The sequence below is a fragment of the Haliotis asinina genome, chromosome 4 (genome assembly GCF_037392515.1).
Source record: "Haliotis asinina isolate JCU_RB_2024 chromosome 4, JCU_Hal_asi_v2, whole genome shotgun sequence".
In the NCBI taxonomy this organism is placed as follows: Eukaryota; Metazoa; Mollusca; class Gastropoda; order Lepetellida; family Haliotidae; genus Haliotis; species Haliotis asinina.
The window spans coordinates 31476238-31491899 of NC_090283.1; the positions used below are offsets into that span (position 1 = coordinate 31476238).

The 15662-nt window shown below is 39.8% G+C and overlaps 1 long non-coding RNA gene across 1 annotated transcript in view; it reads right to left on the bottom strand.

Moving 5' to 3' along the window:
• Window positions 1-844: 844 nt before the first annotated feature.
• Window positions 845-15662, bottom strand: part of LOC137282782 (uncharacterized) — a 97194-nt gene continuing 82376 nt past the window's right edge. The window contains exon 3 of the long non-coding RNA XR_010956845.1: window positions 845-920. This is a non-coding gene — a long non-coding RNA (uncharacterized lncRNA). The remainder of the gene's footprint in view (window positions 921-15662) is intronic.

Sequence of the window (15662 nt, forward strand, 5' to 3'; positions counted from 1 at the left end):
TCTTTTATTACAGAAGTGTCGTCCGTCGGCCCATAACTACAAATTTTGCTTTGTGTATGGTAAAACGTGGTGTGTACAGTATAGATTGATAATTTCAACATCTTAGATGCATTGCGTGATAAAAAAACTAGCTATTTACTATTTTCAGTTATTTATAAGGTTACAATCGGATGGTGACATAAGGAGTTTGAATTTGGCTTTACTTGATATGAAACTCTTTTCGTAAATGGGTTCAAGCGGGGGTTTGAATTTGGAACACACAATGAGAAAGTGGTACTCATCCTCAACATAACCTTCATCGCACTGTAAGCGTAACCTATGACTTCTATCTATATTACAATATCTTACAGTTTCAATACGCACATGATGTGAAAAACATCTAAACTGCGCGAGTGCTAAATATTTTAGTGTAAATTTTAGTGTCAATCACATTCAATTCCCTGGACAGACAGTGATATTTTCAAATAAATATAAAACATAGATTTCCGGTCATTTTGAAGGGAACTGTACCAATTTTGTTCATGAATACATTTAAGCCGACTGACAAATTCAGCTGTTCCCAGACGAAACCAAAATCATTACTGGCCTAGATCCGGGCAACAGACGACTAACGGGATCGTGTGGTCAGGCTCCCTGATTTGGTTGAGTCATGTCATTCATCTTATGCCAATTGTTCAACATGTCAGTAATTAACTGGACTGCCACAGACCGCAGTCATATTGCTACATGTGGTCTTACAAACTAAACACAGAAACGCACAGTCCATCACAAAGAACAAAATCTTGTACAGAGTTAAGACTCTATTTTATTCTTTTCATCTTTAAATACACACACAGATGTGGTTGTTCAAACAAGTATGAAGAGTCAAGAGGCATTACCCGGGGCTCTGGCAATATTTTCTCTTTCGTCTACCCTCCTCTCTGAAAACAAACAAAATACAAATTGATGTAATCTGTCTGTTGCGCATTGTTAAAACTCTAAACTATAGCAAACCTGCATTACTTCGAGCATATGAACTGTTTATTTATTTCTTGTAAAGATATGTTATAGATTTACTAAAGATATGCTCTCATATGCAGAACTGGATTCCACCGTAAATAACGTTTCTTGTTTGCGAAAACAACTATGTAAGAACGTATGTAACGCGTATGTAAGTACATTGACCACTGTCCACTTGTCGATTGTACATCCCCACCTACGAACCGTCGTCTGATGTGGGCATATATGTGACGACGAAAGTAATAATTAATACGTTTAACCTGAAATCTGCAAGATGGACGGATTGGAAGATGGTTAAAGTGGTACTGTGTTTCTTGAAAACTTGCATTGTGTTAAGTCTATGGTGTTTGTGTTATGCATTACTACCTGCAAATACTATAATTTATGCCGACTTCTTTTGTTAAACGAATACAAAATAAACAATCACTTTGAAGCACTGATACAACCAGTCCATTGCGACGGTCACGTGACCTAGTAATTAACTAGATGTACATGTATAAGTGTTGTCGATGCATTCGGGGTATTTCTGGCGGAAATACGGACATTTGAATATAATAATTACAGCAATACTTTGAGGATTAATTTGGGTATGGAAAAGGGCCACTGATTAAGTCAAAATTCGTTCACAGTGGGCATATGTGGCATATCTCACTTCTTGGTCTCTGTATATGATTGTTCCCAGATGAGTGAGTGAGTGAGTGAGTGAGTGAGTGAGTGGGTATGGTTTTATTTGACTTTTAGCCAAGTTACAGCAATACAACAACGGGGAACCAGAAATGGGCTTCGCACATTGCACCCATGTGGGGGAACGAACTCGGTCTTCTGCATGATGATCGTAAGCTAGGCTAGGCTAGGCTAGGCTAGGCTAGGCTAGGCTAGGCTAGGGCACATGTTCCTTGATGAACATGTAAGCAAACATTTTACCCTTAAAAAAAACCTCTCGTTTGTTCGCAATTCCGATTGTGGTGGTGTTCATTTACCGTCTTTTTAATAAAATGAAATACAGAATATAAGTACGCATGCACACACACGTGATCATAGAAGGCACATTTAGTTTTTTACCTTATATCTTATACAAGGTAAAAAATTAGTTACTATTTGACAATCTAAGCTGTGTATTCATTTCACTTGATATCTCCAGAGTAGCCATTTAAAACGGAATTATAGCGAAAAAAACTTCAAAGCCATGTTTGACCCTTTAAAACCTTGTGTTTCTTGGAAACGTCTTTGCTTGTATTAGTTACACTGTTACTTGCACAGCTAACTGTGTGACAGACCTACATACTCGGGTGCACACAAGCAGCTTGTTTTCAGGGTTTTTTGTAACAGCTAATGTGGTCAGATGTGCGTCAGACTGGCAAATTCTTGACATTCAAACTATTCATTATCTTCATGACACATTTCATTGTTTGTTTGGAGTCTGAACATCTATATCATACATCGAACGGGTCAGGATGTACAGGCTTTACCAACAAGTACAACCAGGCTTTAAGTACAACATGTACACATTGTCAAAACCGCTTGTACAGGTGGTTAGTAGAAGATGCACAGGCCTCCTGTTGTGCAAAAAGTACGATCTAAAAGTATTGGAAGACCGGATCTACAGTCTGTCAGAACCGGAAGTTGATTTTTTTTTTTAATACCGGAAGTAGATTTTGTGAGAAAAGGAAGTAGAATTTAACAGAACCGGAAGTACAATTCGTCAAAACCGGAAGTAGACTTCGTCAGAACCGGAAGTAAACTTCGTCACAACCGGAAGCAGATTTCGTCACAACCGGAAGTACAATTCGTCGGATCCAGAGGTAGATTTCGTCAGAACCGGAAGTACAATTCTTCAGTATCGGAAGTACAATTCGTCAGAACCGGAAATTGGATTTTTCAATACTAAAAGTAGAATTTGTCACAACCGGAAGTTGAGTTTTCCAATACCGTAAGTAGTATTTGTCAGCACTGGAAATACTTATTGTTAGGACTGGAAGTAGAACTCCTAAGTGCCAGAAGTTGAATTTGCCCAGTACAGGCTGTAGAGACTGATACTACCAGATATACTGCAGGCTGTCAGTACTGGATATACTGGCTGTTAATACAAGACATAATGGCTTTCAGTGCCAGATATACGGTCTGTCAGTACCAGATGGACATGCTGTTATACCAGATGCACACAATATTAGTACCGGATCCGGAAGTACAGCTAGGCTCTCAATACCAAATGTACAGGCTGTACTGAATGTATAGGTTTTCAGTACCGGATGTTCAGGCTTTAAGTATTGGAGAGTCACTAACAGATTACAGACACTTAGTGCCAGATTTACAAGCTGTAAGTACAAGACCTACAAACTCAAGTACCGGATATACAGTCTGTGTGAACCTTATATACTGAAGTAAGTAACAGATTTACAGGGTTTAAGTACCTGATGTTCAGACTGTAGGTACAGAAGGTACAGTACCGGATTTACAAGCTCTTAGTACCAGATGTACAGACTGTAAGTACAAGATGCACAGGCTTTAGTACTGGATGAAGAGGCTGTCAGTACCAAAAGTACCAAACCTAGGAACCGGATGTACAGCTTTTTAGTACCAGATGAACAGGCTACAAGCATGGGAATTACAAGAAATCAGTCCTGGATGTACAGGATGTAAGTGTCAGATGTACGACGTGCAAGTACAGGCTTAAAGTAACCGATATACAGGTTTTCAGCCATAAATGCTATTATCTAATAAGGACTCAAAATTGGTGACCAGATTCAGGAAATTCACCAAGTTACTCATGCCATTCTCACGTGACTGGACACATCTCAAACACTCTCAATGTAAACAAAGAACTCAAGATTAAAATCATGTTGTGAGAGTAATCATTTTCTTTAAAGAGTATACTCCAAGAGCCTCAGTTTAACATTGTTTATCACTCAGCTGTAATAACCTTGTGAGTGAGTGAGTCAGTGAGTGAGTGAGTTTATTCCAGCATGTAACAACGTGAAAATTTCTATCATTTCAAGTCTTGCTGTCATTTCAGCCTGAAAAGCATCGGAGCTTGCACACAAATTATGTCTTCTGGCCAAGATGGGGTTTGTGCACAAATTGGCCTCCTCTTTCCACTACTCCATTTTGGATCCGATAACCTGTCCACAGTCAAACTGCTGTGAACAGTACTTGTCTCAAGTACTTGTCAATGTGTGGGACACACCCTTGTGCCTATGGCAGGTGTGGGGGATTAAAGCCTGTTTACCAACTCATCTCCAATCTGTTTGAGCTTGCTTTTACTTTTGGGACGTAAATGATATGTTTTCCAAATCAAGTGTCAGCAGTCTGTTACATGAATCCCCATTTGGCATTTCTTTTATAATTTCAAAAGAGCAAGTTCAAGTCTATGTGCCATACAATGAATCAGATGTGGCATAACTTGACTCACCTATGAAGCTACACTATTTCCACAACCAAGATAAACTGAGGCACCATCTGTATAGAAACCCTCAAATTTCTCCTGGAAGTTATCTTGACAGCCATTTGAAAGTGCACCTTTAACAGCATGTAAAACCCCATCAGCATAAGACTGTTCTTTCAGCTCAAAAAGTCTATTTTTTGGCTCACCATTTTCAACAACTGTAGCAAAAATCTCTGAAGTGCAATCTGTCACTGGAAGTAAGTAAATTTTTGTCAGCACCAGAAGTAACATTCTGTCAGCATCACCACAAGTACAATTTGTCAGTACCGGAACTACAATTTTGTCAGCACCAGAAGTACAATTTATCTGCATTTGAAGTACAATGCCAGCACTGGAAGTACAGGTGGTATGTATCGAAAATACAGGTTGTACATACCAGAAGTACAGGTGGTACATACCAGTAGTATAAGTGGTACACACCGGTAGTACAGGTGGTAGGTACCAGAAGTACGGGTGGTATGCACTGGAAGTCCAGGTGGTATGTACTGGAAGTACAGGTGGTATGCACTGGAAGTCCAGGTGGTACGTACTGGAAGTACAGGTGTTATGTTCCTTTTTGTGGAAGAAAAGCTGAAAGTGATGTAAATGTTGGAGTGAGTGAGTGAGTGAGTGAGTGAGTAAGAGTGAGTTCCAGATGCATCAGGATATTGTGGGTCTTACTAGGATACAAGCTTGGTTGTTAGCCTAATACTTGTTTGTTACCCTTGCTTCAGGTGGCAGAAATGAAGCCAGTGAAGCAGAGTGAAAACAGAATAAAACTTAATGAAATCAGTGATTTGTACAAACTGACATCATAGCTGTTTTTTTTTTAAAAAGCAACACTGACCCAGAGCAATTCCCGTGGTCAGCTGGTTGTTGCTTTTGTTTTATCCCTTGACTACCTGGATGATATCTAAGAATTCTAGGCTGGGTTTCGATTACTGTAGTGTAGGAAAGATGTAGAAAATCTAGCCTCTCCACAGGACTGGCTGGTCAGTTGTTTTACCGGTCCTGCAAAATTCCCATGTTCCGGATGTTGGGACTTGTTATCTTTACTTCACAGGTACCTGGATGATATTCAAACATTCATGGCTGGGTTTCGATTTCTGTGGCGCCACCCGCAAGCGCAGATGGTGGTATAAGATGTATACTTACATTGAACAACAGGGAGGAAATACAGTTTAGATTGGAAATCAATTGAAAAAGTGGTCCTCTTTACAAATGCATTAACATTTTCATTCACATCTGCCAGTGGTAAATAATTATAGAATTGAAAGAAACCGCAGTCAATATATGTCTTTAATTTTTTTACTTTAGAATCATAGCATAATTAATATACTAATATATTTTATGTGCTTTGGAACTTCACAAGTACAAAAGAATTTTGGATGAATTTTAATCATACTGTTAGTGTGGCTTATGTGCATCCTGTCTGTCTCACATCGATGAACTTCTTGGAGACCAAAAAGAGTAATGATTATGAACACTGACCAGAGTCCCTTGAAGAAAATGTACAGTACAGAGGAGGTTGATACCAAACACTGTCAACCAATGTACTGGGCTGGTGTACACAAATGATGTACTCTACCTCCCTTCAAGACTGACAGTGTACAGTATAGTGGTGGTTGTTGTGCAAAACTGACTACTGTACCCTACCTCCCTTTAAGACTGACAGGGGACAGTACTGGGGTGGCTGGTGTCAGAAGATGACCGATGTATTCTACCTCCCTTTAAGACTGACAGTGTACAGTATAAGGGTGGCTGGTGTTCAACACTAACTAGTGTACCCCACATCCCTTTAAGACACATAGTGTACTGTACAGGGGTGGTTGTCCAACACTGACCTGTGTACCCTACCTCCCTTTTAGACTGACAGTGTACAGTGCAGGGGTGGCTGGTGTACAAAGCTGACCAATGTACCCTACCTCCCTTTAAGACTGACAGTGTACAGTACAGGGGTGGCTGGTTTACAACACTGACCAAGATAGTGGTCCGTGGTACGGATAAGGGATAATACTGAGAAGTTCTAACATGCGTTGATGACAATTTCAGTAAAGCAAATATTTAAGGAGACATGCCAACCTTATATCAGACCAATTAGTACTTTGGCCAAATGTCACTGCACTGCATAAACCTTACTGCCACATTTCAATATGACAACAACATATGATAATCTCCTTTAAATTTACTAGAAAATAACATTTTGTCACAGTGCCATGATATAACTGACTTCTGTTGCATCAACCAACACCAGTGAGACTTCAACATCCGCTATACATTAACAGTAGACACTGATCATGTCTTAGTCCTACTACTATTGACAGGATACTGTTGCACATTTTACTTCAAATGTGTAACTTGGGACCTCCTTATCCAGGAACCTGCTGACAGAGGTCAGAGGATTTGTGAAGGAACAGCATGTGTGGAGGGGTACAACTGCAGAGACCGGAGTGGGAGGATTTAGCTTTACGCTGCTTTCAGCAATATCCCAGCAATATTACAGCGTGAACACCACACATGAACTTCACACATTGCAAACATGTAGGGAATGAAATCCCGGTGTACCAGCTCAGAATTTACAGTGCCGTTGGGCTGTCAATGCAGTGGCTGACATACCCTGCCAGTTTCAGCTTGAAAACCCACACTTACTATGCTCTGTATCTGGAGAATGTATCAGCCCATGTTAGCATTGTAAATGGTGTTTAATTGTGTGAAAAGTACAAGAAAATTATCACAGCATTCTTAATCATTTATTTTCTGTAGGCGTATTATCTGGCCTGGGGGTAAAGTATGGCCTATTCCAGAATAGACCCCAGGTATACATGGCTCGTAACGCCACAAATAAAGTGGAAGGGGTATTACACAAACAGCAAGGTACAATAACCCTTGGGCATTAAAGGGATGCCCCACATACAACATGCCACTTTAATCCTATGACTCTGAAAATGGTGTCCCACTCATACCATGGCACCCTAACCCTCAGACCTTTAAAGGGGTGTTACACCCATAGCATGGCACAATCACCATCAGACCTTTAAAGGGGTGTTACACCTATAGTATGGTACAATCACCATCAGACCTTTAAAGGGGTGTTACACCCATAGCATGGCACCCTAACCCTCAGATCTTTAAAGGGGTGTTACACCCTTACCATGGCACCCTAACCCTCAGACCTTTAAAGGGATGTTACACCCTTACCATGGCACCCTAACCCTCAGACCTTTAAAGGGGTGTTACACCCACAGCATGGCACAATCACCATCAGACCTTTAAAGAGGTGTTACACCAGTAGCCTTGCACCCTAACCCTCAGACCTTTAAAGGGTGTTCCACCCATAGCATGGCACCCTAAGCCTGAAGGAAGTGACTGTGAGAATTCAGATTTGTTCCTGTAGTATTTGAGTGTAGTATTCAATCCAGGACAATTCTGGTTGGTCAGTTGGTGTTTGAGCCACATTGCTGAAATAATATTAATGCTCAGAGAATCCATGCTAGACTCACTTCACACAGTCACTAAATTTGGTTTCAAACAACGGCACTACAAATCCTGAACAGCATCTCTACTTACTGGCTGTCAGTACTATTACAAGCCAGGGATCACACTTTTGGTACCTACAGAGATGCCAAACCTGAATCAAATGTAAACAGAGTGATGCCTTGCCCGAAGCAAGTCTCAAGCCCTGAATTTGCAAGTTGGGAGTGAGCATGAGAGTGGGATCGGGCCTCTTTTGACAGTGGGGGGTCGGTGGGTAGGGGGGTTGGGATCTCTGTACCTGCGACACCCTCAGAACAAAGCTGAGCAACCACTGGAACATTTGACCTGTTACAGGGTCATTACCTCAGACACCCTCAGAACACATCTGGACAACCACACAAACATCCAAACTGTTACAGATCAAGTAATTTCCTGTGAAAAGTGTCCTTTTGCCAACAATCCCTTGATGTACTTACAAACACACATCTTTACTGACCTGAGTGACATTGTAGTGCTACCTAGTCTACGATGGTAGCTGCTCTCTCAGAAGACTGGGCTTCAAGAAACATATTCATAATCATGATTTTTTTTAATTATTACAGAAAATATTTGATGTCTTTTTTTTTACATATCCCTGCAATAATTATGTATGCTGTCACTCAGTTACCCAGGGCTAAGGCCAAGTCCTAGGCACAGACAATTCACAAAGCTGAATCACATATAAGCACCCCAAAGGGAGCATACTCTTCCACCAAATGTTCTAAATTACCTCCCCCTTGTCTACTGCTCAGATACAAATCAATCCCCTGATGCAATATCCAAAAATATAAAGAAAACTGATCAACTACATGTGGCTGATAAACAGTGGTGTATGTGTTCATTAATGAACCATTAATGGCAAAATGGGAAATTCTTTTCAGAAGAAGTCCTCCTTGGAGGACATACAAGCATTAAAATGTCCATTTTAAATGCTCTGACAGATGTAACTATATTTTGCAAGAAAAAACAATAAAATATTTGCAAAACAAACAAGAGTTATCCGGAGATGACATATCCCTCCGGCCCAACATATCTGAAAGGGCAAATGATCTGACAGTTACTTCATGTGTTTTTAGACTAAGTTCCAATCATCTTCATGGAAGTCAGGAAAAACATAAATGCCAAATCTCTGTAAAACGTAAAAGGCACCATTTCAAGATCTGCTTCATATATCTGCCAAGATCTGTTAAACAATATCAAATGGTTTTCAAGTTGTGCTTTGGAAACAAAGCTTACCCCTCCCTTTCAAGACTAAGTCTGAATCGTTTCCATGGAAAACGGGACAAATGTAAATGCCAAAACTCTGTAAATAGCAAAAGGCACCACCTTGAGGTCTATCTCACATATTCTGCCGAATGATATTAAGAAGATTTCAAGTTGTGCTCCAAACACGGAAGCCATCCCTCCCTTTTAAGGCTATGTACGAATCATTTTCATTTAAACAAAGAAAAATAGAATTGACAGTAACAGGAGTGGGAGGTTTTATTTTTATCTCACTTTTCACAGTATCCCAGCAATATCATGGCAGTAACACTTGACATGTGTTTTACATTGTACCCATATAGGGAATTAAACCCAAATCTTCTTCAATACTGAAAGGGATGTCAACCTCCACCCATAACATGGCTCCTAACTCCACAAAGAATGTGAAAAGCATGTCACACCAATAGCAAGGCACACTAACCCTCGAGCGTCAAGGGAGTGCCCCACTCATACCATGTTGCCCTAACCCTAAGACACTGAAAGAGGTGTCCCACACATACCATCAGACCTTAACTTTAAGACACTGAAAGAGGTGTCCCACACATACCATCAGACCTTAACTTTAAGACACTGAAAGAGGTGTCCCACACATACCATCAGACCTTAACTTTAAGACACTGAAAGAGGTGTCCCATACATACCATCAGACCCTATCCCTAAGACTCTAAAAGGGGTGCTCCACCCATACCATGACATCCAAACCCTAAGACTTTGTAAGGATCTCCCACACATATCATGGCAACTTAACCCTAAGACTCTGAAAGGGGTGCTCCAACCACAGCATGGCACCCTAACCCACAGATGTCTAAAGGGGTGTTACACCCATAGCGCTACCCTAACACCTTTAAAGGGGTAACCCACCCATAGCATGGCACCCTAACCCACAGATGTCTAAAGGGGTGTTACACCCATAGCATGCTACCCTTACAGTGTCCCAAACTGAAGACGACAAATAATACTAATGATGAATGACTGGCGCCCATGCAAATGACAGTCAGCACCTTGTATGGAGAAACACAGGAGAGTACACAAGTATTTTCCCCATTGTCGTGTCATGCCAACAAGTAAGTGTCTCAACTAATGTAACTAATATAGACATCAGTGCTTGGCATGAAGGAAGTGACTGCGAGACTTCAGATTGGTTTCTGTAGTATTTAAGTCAGAGGATTGGAATCCAAACGTTTAACTCTTCATATTGACTTATGCCCCGAAACTGGAATGAAGAAATTAATCCAGGACAATTCTGCTTGGTCAGCTGGTGTTTGAGGTCAACCACATTGACAAAAGTACTGCAAAAATATTAATGTCAGAATGTTCATGTAAGACACACTTACCTCTGTCAGTAAATTTGGTTTCAAACCATGGCACTACAGATCTTTAACAACATCTCTATCTTCATGGCTGTCAGTAAAATTAATTCCCTAGGATAAGACCTTTCATACCTGTGACACCCTCAGTCAGCGGAGTGGAGTGGAGTTTTAGACTGCATTCAACAATATTCAAGCTACAGGGCGACAGTCTGTAAATAATCGAGCCTGGACCAGACAATCCAGTGATCAACAGCACGAGCATCAATATGCGCAAATTGGGAAAGGATGACATGTGTCAACCAAGTCCGCGAGTCTGACCACCCAATCCAGTTAGTCAGAACACAGCTGGGCAACCACTGAAACACTCAACCTGTAGCAGGGTCATTATTTGACACCCTCAGAGCACAGGTAGATTGCCAATGAAACATTCAATCTGTTGCTGGGTCAATATCCTCACAGACAGATCAAGCAGATTCCTGTGCAAAGGAACATCTTACCAAAACTCCTTTGAAATACTTACTAAGAAACACTCTGACTGATCTGAGTGACACTGAGATGTCTGCACCATATGGCATCTTGGAAGACTTGGCTTCAACAAACATATTCATTATCATGAACTTTTTAATTATTGCAGTAAATACTTTATATCTTTTTTAAAATAATGGTTTCCCTGCAATGATCATATATGCTGTCAGTCAGTTTCCCTGGCCTTGTATCCAGCTAGGCGCAAACAATTCACAATGCTGTATAAGACAAAAAGCACACCAAAGGGAGCATACTCTTCCACCAAATGTTCTAAATTACCTCCCCTTTGTCTACTGTTCAGATACACATACAAATTAATCCCGTTGCTTAATACACCAGAACAAAGGAAACTTATCACGTACATTTGGCAACTGAATGGTATGTCTATGGTGTATTAATGAAAACTGTATCATGTGCCCTTGGTGTCATGAGGGGTAAACCAAACCTTTACATACACCTCCCTGGTGTAGTGTGTTAGTAAGTGTGTGATCATACTCTCTACCCAAGAATATGATTGCAATCAAAGTGTACGGAGTCAGAATTGGATCTATTACCCACCCGACCGGTACCCGACAAGTCACACTTGACAGAGGGAGTGAGTACTGGAAATACGCGGCCAGCTCTGATTTACAATTTAGCCTGCTTATCAGCCTCTTACTGTAGGGGATCCATTTGTCGGCATCTTTCTGTGTTATAAACTGGCGTGAAAATTTAAATGTTAACGCATATTTGCCAAAAGAAACGACATTCTTTTGTGCAGTGTGTCACGTCACGAGTTTTGAATGTGACCTAGTTTTGTCTATGACATCGCCGCATATGCTCTACATGTACACCAGAGACATTTTCAGAACCGCGAGCACCCGCGCGATTGCCTCCCATGACCGCTGGCGTGAGTCCTGAAGAGATAAGAGATATTTTAATGAGCGAGCTATGTGACGTCAAATCAGGACTATCCGACTTGAAATCTGAATTTAAAGCAATCAACTCAAAATGTATTTATCTGGATAGAAGGGTTAGTGAGCTCAAGCCAGACATTAACCATGTAAAAGAGAACCATGATGATATGTACAATGATATTGATGACCTAAATGAGAAAGTGGAATGTGTATCCTTCAGATTTTCTCGTACCGACATTGAACCTTCATCTCCCACTCTATAGGATGTCAGCCAAGGCCTGGACTTTATTTCACATGGAACTTGTAGTTTTGACACTGGCAGTGATGACAGCTACATACAGTACGATGAGACTGTCTGTGAGGGTAGTGAGGGAACATTTAACTTCCTCTGTTGGAACATGAATGGTCTTAAAAACATAATACATAACTCAGACTTTCTCCATTATTTACTTGATTTTCAAGTTATATGTCTGGTAGAAGCATTTGTTGACGATGTTACTGATGTTGATTGGTTAGCTAACTACGATATATTCTACAGCCCTGCTATCAAGTTGTCTGAGTATGGACGACTTTCTGGTGTCTGTGCATGTGTCTATCAGTCACTCAGTAAAACTTGTAAGTTGATAAAAACAGACATTGATAACTTTGTGTGTCTTAACTTCACAAAGGATATATTCTTAACTGATAGAAATATTAATTTACTATGTACATACAAACCCACCAGCGGGTTTGTCTTATCATAATCAGTCTCCGACAAAATGTAACCTTTTAATTGTCTAACGTGGCACAATTACGTGATACATTGTTGTGTGGTGACATGAACACTCAAACAGGTGAGGGTAATCACCCACAGGTTTTTGTCAATGATGATAGACTCAACTAACTTCATGTAACTGGGCCAGTACTGAAGTCAGAGCATCAGGCCCATGTAAGACATTCTGGAACTTGGCCTGTACTATTTTTCTCCCACAATTCAGGCCAGAACGATGCCAGCACTGGCCCAGTAGTGTGATGTTAGCTGGGGAAATATCAACATTGAAGATGATGATGAGGATATCACAGTTAATAATCAAAAGTCACATGATACTGTCATCAATAAGTTCAGAAAAAAACTTCATAGTCCTTTCTTATGCGTTTAAACTATTTATCAGTAATAGCAGAGTCCGGAGAGCAACAAGGTGAATTCATGGTCTTCATGGGTCAACAAGTGTTAAAGGCTATTTCATCTCTTCTCGTGACTCCTTTGAGTATATCGGCAAGCTGAATATAGGGGTTCAGCTAGAATCTGATCATTTGCTTCTGGAACTAATCTGCAAGTTCCCCAACTTGAAAATGTCGAATCTTAATACTTTGTCAGAAGGTTTATTTGACAAAATCATATGGAATAATGCTCTTTGTCACACTTTTTTGGAAAATCTAAAAATGAATTACGTCAATATAACTCAGACATTTTTAGATAAACTTGAGAGTAGCATTGAAGACGCTATTGACAATTTCATATGCATGATTGTAGAGTCTGCTAGATACATGAAGAAACATGCATTGAAACCCCAGAAGATGATACTGCTAAACTGTGAGTGTAAAATTGCATGAAGCGCTGCACGAAAATCACTTAGGAATTTTAGAAAACATCACAAGGATTTCAAAAACGTCGTAACTGGAGACTCTACAGTAAGGAAAGAAATAGATAGATAGAAAACTCTGTGTAGAAGAAACAAATCAAACTTGCGTCAACATAATTTAGAAAGACTTTTCAAATCAAGTAGTTCACCAACAGCATTTTGGAAATATATATGAAGATTCAAGGATAGACCAATCATTGGCAATACAACTACTAAAACATCACAGCTTGCTCATTTTAAAGGGGCTTTCTGTTTCTAATAATTTTTGCACAAGCACTGACATGCAAGATAATCCAATAAGTGTAACATTTGAAAATAATTTAGACCCAGAAGCACTTGTATTAGATTCGCCCATTAAAGATCAGGAAATTTGTTGACGCTCTTCAAAAATGGAAAATCAGCTGGTTTGGACAACGTTGTTGCAGAAATGTTGAAGTGTTCACCATCTATAATTATGCCATTTTATAATAAGTGCCTTAACAAGGTGTTCAAGACTGGTATATTTCCATGCAGCTGGGGAATATCAGTTACCATTCCTATACATAACAAGAGTCATCAGAAGATAACATATCCCCCTGGCCCCAACATATTTGAAAAGACAAATCATCTGACAGTTACTTGATGTTTTTGAGACTAAGTTTGAATCATTTCCATGGAAATCATGAAAAATATAAATGCCATATATTTGTAAACAGCAAAAAGCACCACTTCAAGATTTGTCTCATACATTTGTCAAGATCTGTTGAATGATATGAAACGGTTATGAAGCCCACCCCTCCATTTTGAGACTAAGTCGGAATTGTTTCCATGGAAACTGGAGAAAATATAAATACCAAAACTTTGTAAATAGCAAACAGCACTACCTTGTGGTCTGCCTCAAATATCTGCTTAAGTTTTGCTGAAAGATATTAAATAGTTTTCGAGTTGTGCTCCAGAAACGAAGCTTATCCCTACATTTTGAGACAAGTCAGACTCGTTTCCATGGAAACCCAGAAAATGATAAATCACCAAAATCTGCAAAACAGCGAAAGGCAAAACTTTAGGGTCTGCCCCAATATCTGCCAAATTTTGCAGAAAGGTATTAAATAATGTTTGACTTCTGCTCCAGAAACAAAGCATGTCCCTCCCTTTTGAGACAAAGTCCAAATTGATTCCATGGAAACCCAGAAAATGATAAATGACGAAAACTTGCAAATAGCAAAAGGCACCCCTTTGTGGCAAAATCAGTCAGTTGGCGATGTGAATCATTTTTGGTGTCCATTCCAAGAAACAGCCATTAATATGTGTAATCGAAATTGGCATTCGGTTATACATAATAGCTCACACTATGATTCCTATTGAATGTTTAAAACCTTTCTCCAACTTTTAACATCCAAAAGTTGGGAAAGTCATTAATACGATTTAGATTAGAACTATCATACTTAATTATGTCCATGGACAAATATGAAAGAATTTTCCCTTTATGTAAATTAAACCAGAGGGGGAGGGATGCTGGTTTCACATTCTCTATTGAAAGCCAGAAGAATGCTAACATATATACCATCAGTGATGGAGAATTACAATGTAGATGATCATTTAATGAATTTAATGGCAGTAACTGTAAGTAGATAATTTAATCCCACCACTTTTGTCTGTCCACTTTCGTCTGCCAGATAGAGCGTCTGCCTACAAATCAGAGACTTGTGGTTCCAATCCCGCTTCAGAAAACATTTGTACTTTGAGCTTGATTTTGAATGATATTTTTCAATTGATTTCAAAGACTTATGTATCATTTGAATGTTGATGTTCATATAAAGAAAGGAAAAGTTAAACCTGGGAAGAGGTCTTTCTAGAGAAAAGTAAAACCTCAAATGCATTTTTTCTCGGTAAACAAGAGATGACTTCATATATAGTGAGAAGCACACTTCAGGTTTATATATGCTAAGTACAAAAATTAAGGGAACACCTGGTTTTGTGCAACATGTTTAAATTCATTATTGGTCACAATTTGAAAGGTGCTTCGATAGACTTAGAGATGTCCATCTCTTGCAGCCACACAAGCTCTACACTGTGGCGGCATGCTGGACACCAGTCGCTGGATTGTCGCCCTTGGAATCAAGCCCCACTCTCACTG